The following is a 13,675-nucleotide window of genomic DNA, read 5'->3' as shown; positions in this document are numbered from 1 at the left end:
TTATATATAATTTTTCACCCAATATGTTTATATAGCTGCCTTTTTCCTGGAAAAAACTACTGGATCATGAAAAGAAAAGGAGAAAAAGACCCTCCCCCTGCCAAAAAAAACAAAAACAAACCCTTGTCCCTAAACACCCTTCATCAAAAGTAGCCAAACAAACTTCTACCATGGGAATTATAAATTGAACTTAAAGTATGAATGCCAGTTCCATCAGGAACTAGATACCGTATCTACGTGCTAAGGCGTGAATATTAATGTGCCCTGTGAATGATTCCATTACTTGCTTTACAAAGAAAGGTTAGGCTTTCATTCATACAGCATATAAGTGATTCTTTTTTCTCCAAGTAGTCACAGTACATTAATTGGTTTGATTACCTTACTTGGACATTATTTGGTTGCTCCTGACCTCTCATGATGAGAATCTACCAAAGGATGGTGCTTCCCTTATTGATGCATTCATATATAATAGGCCTGTGTGAACAGAGAAGTATTCAATTTGGATTCAGATTCAGCTGATTTGGAGGATAGTGATTCAATTCAGACATTTGGATCACTGTCCTGAATTGATTCGGCCAAATCAGCTTCAGAAGATTAGGTGCTGATTACTGATTCAGATCAGCCAGGGAGGGGCAGGCACAGCCGGGCAGCTGCAGGTTTTCCTGCTTCTCCTCCAGCTGTGCCTGCCTCTCTCCAGGTGGGGGGTGCTATAGAAGTCCCCATGGCTGCTCTGCCTGGCCCCATCCCCTGCCCAGCCCCAGCAGTCTGGGAATAAAAAACAAAGAAACAAAAAACCAAACTGCACTCACCGGCATTAGCAGGGCTCTGGGGCCATGTGGCAGAGGCCCTCCACACAGCCCCCACTCCTCAACCACGCCCCCCAACCCGACCTCACCCTTGATGGCTGCCTCGACCAGCCTCAGCATCCTTGCAGTTAAAAAATAAATAAAATAAAAAAGCCCCACACTCACCAGCTGCAGCAGTAGTGATTGAAGCATCTGGGTGCTCATGGCAGAGCCCCTCCATGCAGCATGGGGCAGCGGGGGGTAGCAGGGATCTTCCCCCACACTTGGCAACCATGTAGCGGCTGCCCCATGGTGCAGGTGCAGTGCGGCTTGGAAGGGTGCCACACATTGCCTGGAAGCTGGGGCTGCTGGGACTGAGTGCTACTAGGCTCTGGCTGACATGTGGAGACACCCCAGATCCCAGACAGCACATGATGCCAAGCTGAGCCACACTGCACATGTGCCATGGGGCAGCTGCTATGTGGGTGCCAGGTGGGGGAGGGTGATTCCTGCTTCCCCCACTACCCTGTGCTGCACAGGGAGGCTCTGCCATAAGTCCCCAATGGCCACTCCCAGACCAAGTGAGTGTGGGGTAATTTTTTTTTTTTTTTTAAGTACTGGAAGTTAGGGCCAGGTGGGAGATGGGGTTGGACAGGGCAGCCATGGGGGCTTCCCCTGAGGCTACTCCAGCTGTGCCTGCCTCTGTCCTGGTGGGGGGAAAAGCAAGGGCTATGCCTGCTGCTGCTTGCCCTGCCAGTGGGGGGTGTAGTTCAGGCACCGCTCACTCCAGGAGGCAGCAGGGCATAGCCCCCCTCCCAGCACTGCAGCATTCGCATCATTACTGGGAGCAGGGGCTCTGTCCTACTGCTGCTTGCCAGCTGTCACAGCAAGCCTGGGATGCAGGTGCGGCAACACTGGGAACAGGGGCTACGCCCTGCTGCCACTTGCTGTCTTCTGCCTGGAGCAAGCCATCCCCCCCCCGCCCCATCTGGGTAAGCGGCAGCAGGGTAGAGCTCCTGCTCCCAGCACTTCCACGCCTTCATCCCATGTCCCCCTCCCTGAGAAACAGCCCCCCCCAGCTGGGCAGCTTGTCCCAGTCCCAGCCTGAACCCCTCGCTACCCCCAACCCCAACAGACTTACCAGCTGGAGGCAACTGTCAGCTGCCTGTTTAGTCTATGGCCGAATCTCTGAATTGGCTGAATCTTTTCAGAAGCTTTTCAAATCAATTTGGATGCTTCAAATTGATTCAGAGCTTTTAACTTGGTCTCCCAATTCGATTTGGATTCGGAGAGTCAGTCCAGAAATTGGACCAAATCTCCTCTGATTCGAATCAGCCACTGAAGCCTCGCACAGCCCTAATACATAAGTAAATACAACTTATTTACTGTGCACTTCCACATTTTAACTTGTAGCACAAGTTATCTGTTTATACCAGTATGCATGCATTTGCCATAATTGAGAATCTATGCAAGGTCCAGAATTTCACTTTACTTTCACATAGTATGTATATCTGTATATGCATGCACATATGTATCTAATGACTTTACTTTTTATGCAAAAAAAAAAAAGTTCTTAAAGAGCAGTATTAGGGTTGCAAAGTCAAACATTCAGAAGTTACAAAATGCCAGAACTGATGTTTTCTGTGCAAGTTTAATTCCACCCCTCCATGAATATTCATTTTGAAACAGGTTTTCATTATGACATCTCATATTGTTCTTGCCACTGAGCCCATGCCTTTTTCACTGTTCAGAAACAGCTTCCTTTGGCAAGGATTTAGAGCTGTGTAGGACCTTTTTCGTCCTGTACAAAATGTTTGCCTTATAGGTGATACAACTTGGAAGGTGTGTAGTGAGAGAAAAGACTGCAGAAATAAAAAGACAGTCCTATAGTGTACGCTGGTGAATTGGATTTTATTCCCGATTGTTTCAGTTCCTGCATAATGCTAGGGAAGTCAATTAGCCACATCTTTCACAGATGTTCATTAATTATGCCTTCCTCATCTTTAGGATGCCCAGCTGAGTTGAAATTAAGGTTGTGTAAAAATGTTTGGGGAGGTTAGGGGGAAGTTAGATCCTGTTAAAAATGGCCACCCAATACAACTTAGTTTCCCCATGTGCAGATCTTACACTAGTTAAGTCAATCTACATGTGAACTGTACAGAAGTTCAGGGCAGTTAAATCAGTCTAAAAATGGCCAATCTGATATAAGTTAACCTCCAAGGTACATTTAATTTAGATTGGGTTGTCTATTTTTAGATTGATCTAACTGTTCTGACCTTCTGTACTGTTCCTAGTGCAGCACCAGGGCTGGAAAACCCCAGCTACTGGCTCCAGACCCCAGGCTATGCTTTCCATACCCCCTCCATGGCACTAGAATATTTTTAGCTGCCCTGCCTCACCCCGCCCCCAGATAGACAAACCCCACCACAAACTATCCAGCCCCCCAGGTGACAAAACCCCGCATGCCACAAACTGTTCCTGGTCCTATTTTATCACTGTTTGCTAATGCCAGGTGCTAAGAAAGTAAGTCCTGGTAGGGGGAGGGATGGGAGGGTCCATTCACTGTGTTAGGTTCACTGTAGGGGGTTGTATGTCTGGTAGTAGTGGGTCGGGGGCTAAAAGTCCCTGGTCCTGGGGGCGTGTGGAAGAAAGGACCCCCTCCCCCCAAGTTCCTCCCCATGGACCTCTGAAACCCTCCCCCAATCCTACCAAACCCTCCCAGACCCTAGCAACCCCATGCAGAAACCACCTGCCCCCCTAGTCTCCCCCAATCCTTCCCACAGGCCCCACTTCCTCAATTCCCCTGATCCCTTCTGTGGACCCTGCTTGCCACCCCAGTCTCCGCAACCTCCCAATTACCCCCCCACCACACACACACCCAACCTGACTTATCTTAAATTGGATGGATATTTTTAACTCAATCTAACCTCCCCCAGCCTCTCCAAATGTCTGTAGGCAGCTTTATAAACATGATGCCTTCACAATAGAGCTCAATTCATATTGGCAGTGGTGCACTTTGAACTAACACATGTTCAATGTGCTTTAGTTCAAAGCTCACTACCACCATTTTCACAGCACAGAGGTGTACTGCACCACTGATACATAGGTGTCTGATGTGGCACTGGGTGCTTTTAATTGACACAGCTCACTAATAGCGTTCAGTGCTGCATTAGAATCACGTGTAAAATTCCAAGAAAACTGTGTACTTGTTTCTGTTTCCAGAACTGCCCATGTATGCTACATTAAACTCACTGGGTAAAAAAAAGCACAAATAATGCTGGAATCAAGGACCAAAATACAAAGAAATTTAGTGTATTTTCACAAGAAAAGCAATCTTTGACTTAAAGGCTAAAATCTTCTATATTTTAAATTCTAGTTTTGAAGCACAGAGAAGATGGAGCTTATCAAAGAAACAGTCTACACAATTTTTATCAACATAACACATTTTCCTTAGCATTTTTTTTGCAGAAGCAGCTGAAATGATTGCCAGGGATTTAAAAAAAATCAGTCTCATACAAGCACTTCACATGCAAAATTTAGTTCAAGTGGTTAATATCTGGAAAATGTCTTGGACAACCTAGGCATCGTCAGTAACAGGTGGTAAACCCTCCTTTACTGTCAAAATGTATTTGTGCATGTATGTGTATGATCTAATGTAAAAGGTTTAGTGCTGATGTGACAAGGTTTCCATATCAGGTTGCCACTGGGCTCTGATCACCTCATCCTCACTTCTGGGTTTTCTGGATCCTACCCACTCACAGTTATGTTACCTGCCAAGGCTTGATGTTATATGTTCATAGGGAGGCTGTCCCAGGAGGCAGATTCAGGTTTTCGGGTAGGTCCTTGTATGAACTCAGGACCTCACTTTTAATCTAACTGGGTCTTGCAGCCCAGGGTCCACATCAGAAGCCTAGGTTCCTGGGCCCCAGCTCCAGTTCAGCCCTCTGGGGCCTCTGGGCCACTTGGCCCCTAGGTATGCCCCCTTTGCAGGCATGGGGTTTATACTCCCCCCACCACCAGTCTTTGCTGCCATATACTAAGTCCTCTGACATGTCACAGTTCTCCCTTTTGAAAAGTATTTGGGCTACTGCCCACATGTAACATCCCAAGTTTCTGGCCCCTAGGAGTGCTTTAAACTGGGTGCCTCTGCTGCACTTCAGTCTGTACTTTTCAGTCACCACAGTGCTCCAGTTCAAACATAAATTGAAGGTATGAGCATCCGCTCCCAAACATAAGGCCTGCCAAACATCAGGCTGGGGTAGCACAAATGCAAAAGGTTTGAAGTACTTATCCTGTGTTGCTCACAGCACAGGGTCTTTTCCACTCTTCTGTGGCACACAGTTCTTTTCTCCAGACAGTCCAGACTGGCTCCTCCTTGTGGAGATCTACCTCCCATGGCTCCTACAGCCAGGTTGCCTCTTCTGGGCTAAACCCTGGGCTTTGGAGCCTCTCCTTAGGTCACCTGACCCTCTACTTCTGTCTCAGGCCTCCCAATCACTCTATGTGATCTGGTATAATTAGTACTACTTAATTTTATCATACCACTTAGATGCCCGACCCATAGACTAGGACTCCACTGTTCTAGATGCTGTAGAAAAGCAGGACAGAAGATGCCTCCTACCCTAAAGAATTTGCAGTTTGAATATGAATCAAGAGCCAATATACAATACAGAAAGATGTGGGGATACTAGGAAACAGTGAGATACAATTGGTCAGCAAGATAAAGTGACTGTTGCACACCCACAGCTTAACTATTATTAAGATTTTCAAAGGCATCACAGTAAAACAAGTTTCAAGGAGATGATGGCAGTAGACTCACTTTCACTGTCTTTTTTAGCAGTGGCTTGGAAAGAATCTTTACCTTTATGGCACTATCCACAAGTGAAAAGAAGGAAAGGTCCCATGGTTATACTTACAAGCAATAGGCTTGGTTATTGTCTGTAAACCCCTACCCTCCACGGTGGGGCATGACCAGCATTACTACATTTTGTAATATAATGTGTGCTTGCTCTGTAGCAATCAATTGCTCTCCATGTGAAAATTTTACTCATTTCTGAACCTATGAATATGTTTACACATGCTCAGTAGAGACATTAAAACAGCTACATTCTCCAATGATTCCATGTGTGCAGAGCATTATCCATCACCTAAAAGCTCCTAGCCAAATTGTTAACTTTAGTCTAATTGGAAATGGGTGCTAGCAGCAAACTACAATAGAGACAGCCTTTTTTCCATATGGAAAAACTGTATGAGTGGTAGGCATTTTAGTTCAGAGAAGCCTAATTTTAACATTTGAGTATAATGAGAGAGATTCTGTGGCCAAGAAGAAATCTTGGATTCTAAATAAGCATATAGATATTTTTAATATTATTTTCAGGGTGTTCCCTCCAGCCCCCCACCCAAATTTCAGTATAGGTTTGACTCAAGGTTTTCATGAAAAATTCTTGTCACTTATTTGTTCTACTCTTTCACCATTGTTGATTTTCCTTCCTCCAGCACACTTTGAAAAGAATTATGTCTTGTTTATGCAGCACTAGTGGTGTGTGAGGCACTGAATAGACAAATACGGAGACAAGATCTCTTTACTGTGAATTTTATAGCTGAAGAGCCCTCTTGTGTTCAGATATATAGAAGTTTATTACTGACTTCAAACACGTGAAGGACTAAGCCATAAAATTACAAGAACTGACACATCTTGCACAGTATTTCACCTTCTTTTTGTGCAATCCATAGAATGTAAAGGACAGATTCTGATTCTTTTATTCAAGCTGAGTAGCAACCTCCTCCCTCAAAGTCCAGTGGGATTGGAACCAAATAGGGAAATATAATCTTACACTAAGTATTATTTAAGCCTTGCATCTCAATGTTCTTTCATTTTTCATGACCTTTAATTTTGCATAATTGATACAGCTCAATCCATTGTCCACCCATTCCAGTTTCTATTAGGTCACAGGCTGCAAAACTTCCTAACCTTTCTCACTTCAAACCAAAAGCCACAGGAAGCAAAGCTTTGCCCCGGAATAAGTAATCTGTGCACACCAGCCCTTCTCAAGTAATAATTTGTTGCTAAATGACTTCTTAGAATCAATAATTAGTCAAAACAGAGAAAAATCAACAACGGAAAATAGGAAATAGCAAAGGGGAGGGGGGAGATTATAAAAATAATTTAACTACTACTCATTATTTACAAACTTCATTTAAACTTCCCAAGAGTTGTATGTGTCTTCCTCAGAAGAATGGGTGCCTATACATGAGTAGTGACAGCGCATCCGAGTAGACTCAATTAGTCAAATCTACTAGAGCATGATAATTACTGTGCTCCAGCAATCTCCAGGATCTCATGTATCAGTGTCTCTGAGCTTAAAAATGGCTATAATTAAAGCCGTCCCCACCTCCTAGAGCATGCATATAAATGCCCAGTATGGCCAACTCTGTATTAGATCTTTCTCTCCTCTGAATACTTCCTATATTTATCCTTAATATTGCTTATATATTGGTACAGAATGTGGATGCTATATACTGAAGCATGTGAAGATGAACCAAGGAGGTAATTTTTTCAGATATTTTTTGTTTTTAAGTAACACTACTCTCTCAATTCCTTATTTATGGAATATACCTTATTATAAAGCTTTAAATCAAACACTTTATCTGCTTTGACTTACCCATATGTTTAAGCTTATTTCCTAAACCAATGCCCATAACAGCCTCTGGTTTTCTAGGCTATTCAAAAAGTCTAGAGTCTTACAACACACTTCCAAAAACTTTTCTTTTCACAATAGTCAGTGTCATAGTCATTGAAATCTTTAATGATTTGCATGCCATGCTTTGTTAAAGACGTTTCTCATATACATAAATTATGTCCTGTCTTTTACTTTCAGGAATGGAGGAGATCTATAATAGTTAGCTTTCTTGTATATAGTGGCAAATTAGCCATGGATACCTTTATCCTTTGTGGCTCTGAACTATCTTTTAACAGGACTGGCAACAGTGCTGGGCAAAGACCAAGGTGCTGAAGCACCTCTGGTGCAAGAGGATCTAAGATGCTAATCATACACCCAGTGCCCACAAGCTCACAAGTTCCTGTTACATGAAGTTCTTCTGAGCAACCTGGATGCCGTGGACACTGCTCATCTCTTGCAGGATGGAAAAAAAATATGCTACTGTGCTGGTGGAGGCCCACACAGAGCCATCCCAGCCAAATCTCAAGCTGTAACAGGAAATGACACAGGCCGAGGACTTCTCTCCTCTCTTGGATTGCAAGGAAGCAGAGCTCTTTTGTCCTCTGCCTCTTGACAGTGAGATGGACCTGGAGACACATAAGGAGCTGTTCTAAAGTGTCTGGGGGCCTATGCCCCCAAGGTCTTGCCTGCCCATTGTTCTTTGAGCCAGCCTCCCCAAAACCCTCAGGCTCCCAGCCAACAACCTCCCACACAATCTCTCTGTCACTTCTCACTGTGCTATGGGTGAAGCTGCCCACATTGCAATCTCAGTGACCCAGTTAGTTTGATGTAACCCACAAATATTCTGCCTCTCCTTCTTCTAGTAAGCTTGAGTTTACCATCTCAGTAACCAGGAGGCAGGGAAATGTGGGACATTATTGGTGGGAACCCCTACACTGTGCCTCAGTTTTCCCCACTACTGAATCAAGTGACTGTAAGGATCAGGGGTGGAGTTTGAGATGGCAATGCTTCCAGAGTTTGCGCCTGGATTCAAAGTAGAAACCAACTGTCTCATCAATGGAGGCCCAGGAACTTCCGCCCTCCCCAGTGCTTCATTTCATTCTTGGTGTGTAGGGCAAAGTCCACTTCAAGTGAATCAGAAAATAAAGGTACTCTTTGGAGGTATGTCTGTAATGGCACAAGGAAATAGTGCTATCGTAATGTGGATCCCTTGCAGTTCTTCTTTACTTGAGGAATACTAATGATAATCACCCACTTGACACTTAATTCAGCCATTGAATTAACAGGTCAATGGAGGAAGCCTAAATAGCAATCCCTTAGAGCTCAGTTTGGCCACATACTCACACACTCTGAATTTGAGACAAGGCTCTGGATATAGCTATGGCCAAGTAGCAATAGGGCTGGACAACCTCCTTGACCTCCATCATTGGAATATACTCACCAGTTGAGCCCTGTATTCCTAGGGCTGGTGGCTATGAGAAGCTCAACCCTAGCTCTTCCCATTTTCCATCCTTAATGTATTAAAACTGTTGCTAGGACCATGACACAAAGGTAAATGACCCATTAGGAATGATAGGCTTTTTTTTGTGTGTAAGGCCCACAGAGGAACAATGCACAACTGAAGGTAGCATGAGTTAGTACACTCATTATGTCTTGTCCTATGGCAAACAGTGAGGGGTCTCCTAAACATGCTCCCCTTTCCCCTCCCCATAGCTATTAGGAGGGAATAGGCTTCCACAAAGTACTGCTCTAAGCAGTACTTAGAATCTCAGTTACCTATTGTCAGAAAGTTTTTTTTAAAGTACATTGTTTAACATTTTCCATGAGACTACATTTTTTCCTTGTGGCAAAACAAATATTTGTTTGGTAAAATCAAAACAGTTTAACTTAAAAATGTTCTAGTCAACTTTTTTAATCATTTTCCCTTCCCCATCCCTAAAAATTAGATGAGTTTTCATCAAAGGTGTGTTTAAAAATTAAAAACCTATCCAACTTTGCTTGCTTTCATCCTTTTCTCCTTCACCTGCTACACAGAGATTTGCAGCAGAGGTAAGTGGCTTTCAGGTACAGTTTGAACGAAAATATGGAAGTCTTCCTAGCCACTGTGAGGCATGCTGGAATGTGGCAGAGAAGCAACACATGCTACTGCCCACCAAATGATGTTTGGAAGTGGCATGACTATCTTTGCTGGTACCATGACTTTTTGATCTAAGTTAAACTCTGTGACAATTTGGTCTGCTGCAAATGCTATCTTTGTTTATATCTTTAATTTCAAAATGTTGTATTGGAGGTGAGTCTACACATGCATTTACTCTGATCTAGATTTACTGTGCAGTAAGATAATGCACAGTGGGCACATCTACACATGTGCATTTACTGAGCCTTAATTGTAATTAATGCACAGTAAAGGCATGTATCTACATGTGCATGCCTGTACTGCACAGTAAATACGGTGACTTACTCCAACTTGAGCATTGTGCAGGTATTAAATTTATGCCTAATTAGTTATGGCACAGTAATGCATGTGTAGATGTCTTACTGCACAGTAATACTGTATGTGTGGATTGACTTGGAACTAATTTCAATCCCAAATCAGTCTACACACAGCATTAATGCACTTTAATGCCTGCATTTGTAGATGCCAGCCTATTTCCACTTACTGTGCAGTAATTTACTGTGCAGTAAATTTCAGCTGGCATAAATGCACTTGCAGACATACCCAATAAGGGTTTTTGGGTAGGTGCCTACACATATGAGGTTTAGGGAGAAAATTTCCTCACAGTTCCCTGCAGCCCTGCAATGCACCCCTGAGGCCACCAGAGGTCACTCTAGGCTCCTCCTAAGTACTAGCCAAGAAACTGGCAGGGAGCACTGGGCCAGGAATCAGCTGATAAGGCTTGGAAAGAGCTGTAGGGGATGGGCAAGTCCCAGTCCCTTGTCCCGATCTGCTGGAGGGGCAGATATCAGGTAGCTTGCTGCTAACTGCCCCACCAGTGGATTGGGGAAGGAGGCTTGGACCTGCCCCTGACTGTGACAGTTCCCAGCCAGTCCCAGGCTGCATGGGGAAGTCTGGATGTGCAGCCTGGAGCCAGCTGAGGACTGCTTGAAACAGTACTGCCCAGCCATCTCCAGGCTATATGTGCTTCCCTGTGCAAACTGGGGTTGGCTGAGACCTGTTCCATTCAGGGGCAGGCCCCAGCCTTCTCCAGATTGGGCAGGGAGCTGTCCCCATGCAGCGAGCTCCCAGGCCCTGCTCCACAATTGCAGTTGTGATCACAGAGTGGGGGCCGGGGAGCTTGTTCTACACCCAGCTCCATGAGTGCAGAGCTGTGGGAGGAAGAGGCTTGGGAGTTTGTTCCCCCCCAGCTCCACACTCACAGTTCCACACTCACAGAGCTGGGAGGGGAACAAGTTCCCCAGCACCCACCAACAGGAAGCTCCCAGCCTGAACCCCAGGGTCATGATTTCCCAGCCCCTGTTCTGTGATTGTGATTTGAGGGCAGGGGCTTGAATCTCCCTGCTGCCAGGGAAAGAGGGGCATAGTTCTCCTCCGAGCTCCTGTGGCAGAGCTCGCCCTGGCAGCAGGCAGCTTGTGAGGGCAGGAAGCTATCTCCTGTCTCCTGGTGGATGGTCAATCAGGAGCAGATTTGGCCTCTGGCCAGGCATCTGTTACTAATGCCAAGTAAATTTGCTACTTGCATTTCCAGGAAGCAAACATACTCAGGATAAGGGAGGTTTACTGTGAAGAAAGCATATGCACATGTAGATGCACATGCTTACTTCACAGTAAACTATGCTAACTCACTGTTAAGCATCTCATGTAGACATGCCCTGCAAATCTTTGCTTTAAACTACAATTCTGACCAGCTTGGTAGCTATGAGTCAATGTCATGATTTAAGCAGCTACCTGCATGGACATTATTAGAAACTTAGGGACTTAGGGGTACTTTTACACATGCTCAAGAGGGGAGGGAGGGGGTGGCTTAATTACAGCAGTTCCGAGAGCTGCTAATTAAAGTGCCACCGCATCTTATGTATCAGCATTGCCACACTTCAAAATGGTGGCAGGGGTGCTAGAACTAAAGCCCGTTTGACTGGAGTGTGGTAATTACCATGCTCCAGCAGGCTTGATTAATCAAATCTGCTCCAATGTGCTATAATTAGAGACAGCTCTTATATGGCATTTCTGCCATCACATCAGTGCCTTTCTTGGACTGGGAGGGAGGGAGTGGTGTTGAGAAAGGGGGATTTTTTATTGTTTCTGCTGGACTGTAACTCCAGTGGTTCTCAGAGATAGCTGTATGTTAACTCTTGTCCCTGCAACCTCAATGTCCTCTGCAATATGGTGATGCCAACCAGAGCAACCAGAGGGTGGCTGTACACCCTCCTGTTCTCCTTTCCTTTCCCCTCTTCCCCCAGAAACTCCCTGTTTCCCACAGGGCCTGGATCCCTGTTATGACTGTATGGAGTGGGGGCAAACCATAACTTCCTGGGCTACATGGCATCCTTGATTAGGGCATGAGTCATAAGCAGAACTCTTCAGGTTGTGCTGCAGCAGCAGCCGCTGTGCCAGTTTGGGGGGTGAGGGGAGTTGCTCTGCATATCTGGGAGGGGGGAACTGAGGTATCAGAGGAGTCAGTCTGGAACACTGATGGAAGCTGTGTGAGGAACCATGTCTTGGGGTCTGTATGCTCAGCCATGGTCCACAGTATCAAGGACAAGGGCTTGGGGGAGCTACCTGTGGTGGAGGGCACAGGCTTAGACTCCAGGTCTTGGCCCCCAACTTTAGTGGCATCAGAGCTTTCCCCTTACTCCTGCATGCTGTGCTCCCTGCTCTTGGCCATGCCTAAGAAGATGTCATGGGTTGCTCAGGTCCAGCTGCAGGTACACCTTAGCTCCCAAATCTTGTAATGATGCAGGCACCAGCACCAATGGGACTGACTACTCATGGACCAGCTCCAGAAGCTGTCCTCTTGCCCTCTGGTCCCTGGTCACCTGCTCCTAGTCACCAGTTGTCCATTGTCCCGGGCTCTCCCTGCTTCTTCTCTAGACCTGCTAATGACTCTTCCTGCCCTCTCATGGTAGCTTAGGTGTGTAACGTCTGAATGGCCCTGTCCTTGGTGAGGAAGTGTTATAGCTCCTCATAGAAAGGCATGGTTTGCCTCCTGGGACCCAGACCTTTTGCTGGCATCATGCATAAACCTATATCCATTTAGTCTTGGTGTGACACTGCTCCCAGTCCTTTTTGTGGCTACACATATGCATCTACTGGTTGATTTGCTTAAAGACATTCCTGTTCTAGTGCCTTTTCTGGAGCTAGTGCTAGGTCTCCTTCTTATCCCAGATGGCAAGATCCCTCATCTTCCTGTAGTCCCAGTTGTGTAACAGGAGGTTAGTTAGTGCAGGATAATGTCAAGGGGTCATACACGGTTTGTGATGGTGCCCATGGGTCTTCCATGGTCTGTTGTGGTGCTCATGGGCTGGAAGGCTGGATGGAAGACTGGAAGGGTGGATGGACAGAAGGAGAGAAGGCGTGAAAGTGCAAGTCCCAGCAAATGACTCTCCTTCTAACTGCAGCTGGGTGTGGCCCCTGCTCCAGAGTGATGAGGGCTCCATTGGTCAGGTCACCTCCCACAACCTCAAGTTTTCCAGGGGCTTCCAGCAGACACCCTATGATTCTGGCAACACCTTATGCCCCTGCCTGGAAACTTCCAGTGTCCTTGGCCTGTAGTTCAGAGGCAGGTAGCCACACCCCACCTGTTTTTGAAGTTTCCAAGGGAATCTTCCTGCTTGCTCTGGTTTGGATGTGCAGTGTCTCCCCACCCACCACTCTCTCAGCCTTAGAACACTAGGAACCTTTAGTGTTGGGCCAAAAAATCCTTGCAGCACTCCAGGTGCACATGATCCAGGTACCTGCTACAGTGGTCAAGCTAAGGGAAGCCACAGGGTTGTCTCCATGCAGGACCAGTCCTGATGTTCCCCATAGGCCCCATCATGGACACTCCCCCACTGAGCAGAAGCCAGTGTGGGAGGCTCATCTGTGGTGGGTCATGGTGGCAGGGTGCCTGGCTCTGGCCATAGAGATGTAGAGCATGGGAACCAGGGTCAGTGTCCATGGGGCTATGCCTGCATACAGGGACATGGAGGCCCCTGGATGGGTGTGTGTGAGCAAGGAATGGGGTCTGTGGGGTTGTGTCCATGCATGGGGGG

General features: G+C 46.0%; 1 long non-coding RNA gene across 1 annotated transcript; it reads left to right on the top strand.

The window, feature by feature from the left end:
* Positions 1-1,329: 1,329 nt before the first annotated feature.
* LOC109299902 lies at positions 1,330-10,920 on the top strand. Its single transcript, XR_002098051.1, has 3 exons — positions 1,330-1,340; positions 3,390-3,392; positions 10,860-10,920. It is a non-coding gene; the product is annotated as an uncharacterized LOC109299902 (long non-coding RNA).
* The last annotated feature ends 2,755 nt before the right edge of the window (positions 10,921-13,675 follow it).

This window comes from Gavialis gangeticus, unplaced genomic scaffold (genome assembly GCF_001723915.1).
Source record: "Gavialis gangeticus isolate Ggan-Ray unplaced genomic scaffold, GavGan_comp1, whole genome shotgun sequence".
NCBI classification, from domain to species: Eukaryota; Metazoa; Chordata; order Crocodylia; family Gavialidae; genus Gavialis; species Gavialis gangeticus.
This window is presented reverse-complemented; position numbering and strand designations above follow the sequence as displayed.